This window comes from Aplysia californica, unplaced genomic scaffold, assembly GCF_000002075.1.
Source record: "Aplysia californica isolate F4 #8 unplaced genomic scaffold, AplCal3.0 scaffold00864, whole genome shotgun sequence".
Classification (NCBI taxonomy): domain Eukaryota; kingdom Metazoa; phylum Mollusca; class Gastropoda; order Aplysiida; family Aplysiidae; genus Aplysia; species Aplysia californica.
The window spans coordinates 300,756-302,703 of NW_004798134.1; positions in this window are offsets into that span (position 1 = coordinate 300,756).

Sequence of the window (1,948 nt, forward strand, 5' to 3'; positions counted from 1 at the left end):
AGGAAATTTTTCGGTCGCTACCCGGATTCGAACCCGGGACCTTTTGAATCTCTAGACCACGAGAGCCCCCTATTGCTCAGCAGTGTATTGTGGGGGTAAATACCATGTTTGAAGTATAATTTCGGCTTCTATTCTAAGAATAATTTAAAAGCGCCATGCGCGAATGACGTCATGGCACTCAAAAGCGGCCGCCTCATGTTGAATGGAGACCCCCGATGTGCTTACTAGGTCACAAATGTTTTGAATGGAGAAATAAAGTTTACTTTTACTGACATGGGTATAACTTTATTTTTTCACTAATTTTGAGTTCGTTGTGCGATGTGAATGGTTTGGGCGTGGGTGGTAGGAGGTGGGATTTGGGATGTGGGGGAGGGGAGGGTGGTGGAAATGTGGTATGATGTGTTTATTCGTTTCTTTCAAACACCCCGAACCAACAATAGTGAGCCTTAATACAATAAACATTTATTATTTCCTTTTTGTAGCGTTATTCGCGGAGAGTGCATCCTATTGCGCGCGCACGCACACACACACACACACACACACACACACACACACACACACACACACATACCTCGTTCTCTCTCTACTAATGTCTCTAGGCTGTTTCCCTTTCCTTTGGTCTATCAGATTCTCCCTCCTTTCGTCGAAATGGTCGCGTTACGCTGCTGCACCAGGAGCGCTCCCATCTTGTCAGGGGGTTAAGGGGGATTGTACCCCAACCAAAGTCTATACTACTACTCTTTATAGAGAAGGTTTTGACCAGAACCCTCTATTCTCGTCCATGCGTCTAAACTAGTAACGAAGTCTATGAACATGAACAGTCTTGTGGGTGTCTTTCTCTCAAGTCTATGATAAGATGTGCTCTATGAGTTGTGATACTCGTAGCCCCTCGTTTGATTTCATACTGCCTGAAACGTTTGTGTATGGCCTGGAGGACAAAGTCTACGACTTCGCGAAAACACTTGTCCTTGGGCAATACAGATGTAGTCGAAGCAGTGCATTCAAGATTATCTAAACCGCTCGAAATGGAAGATTTGGAATGGATTCTACCCACTCCCTTAAAATTATCTCAAATTGTATTGTAAGGTGCTTCAAGGGACGTCAAATTTTTAAAAAGCTAGTAAAGGTCTGACAAGTACGTTTTGTATGGTTCAACTACGCAACACAATGTAGACTTCTTATCTGCTTCCCTCCACTCCCACGGGTTTATTATACCAGTAACTCCCACTTTAACTGTTCAGCTTCAGATCCGCCTTCAAAATGACGGTAAACTCAAACCAAAACCAGACCAAGATCATCAGGCGCTTACTCTCATGACACCATAATATGGTCTTAAGACTTTAGGGCTTGAGGGAGGTTTTACTTTTTCAGTGTAACATCTTACAAATGGGGGATAACTATGGCCGTTGGCATTTGCGTTGAGGTTTCGCTGACTTGTCACCTTTACTGAAAGCTGGACTGAAAATACTAAACATGAAAAGGAATAGTATAACCCTATTTTGTTCACACTAGGTCTGCAAATGGCGATTGTTGTTGGGGGTTTTTTCCATTTATTTTCTTGATTTTTCTTTTTTTTTTTTCTCATGTGCTTTTTGGGGACCAAATTGTCTTCGTTTACTCCACTCCCCCTTTTTTCGGTTTTTTTTGGGGTTTTGTTGTTGTTGTTTGTTTTGTTTTTTTTTGGGGGGGTAGGGTTCTTTACTATATATATAACTTATAGCGAATATTTCATGCAGCTGTAGCTTCATGCAAATTATATTCATGTATGTTATGTATATTATAATTTCGCTAGATCTCTTCAAGTCACACACGTCTTGCGGCGTTCGTTAATAATGTTAGGTGTCTTTGTCTGTCTGTTATCATGTCTGTCTGTTAACATGTCTGTCTGCCTGTCTGTCTGCATTTTTGTCTGTCCCTCTTTGGTTTAGCACCGTCCCGTCGTCGTCCC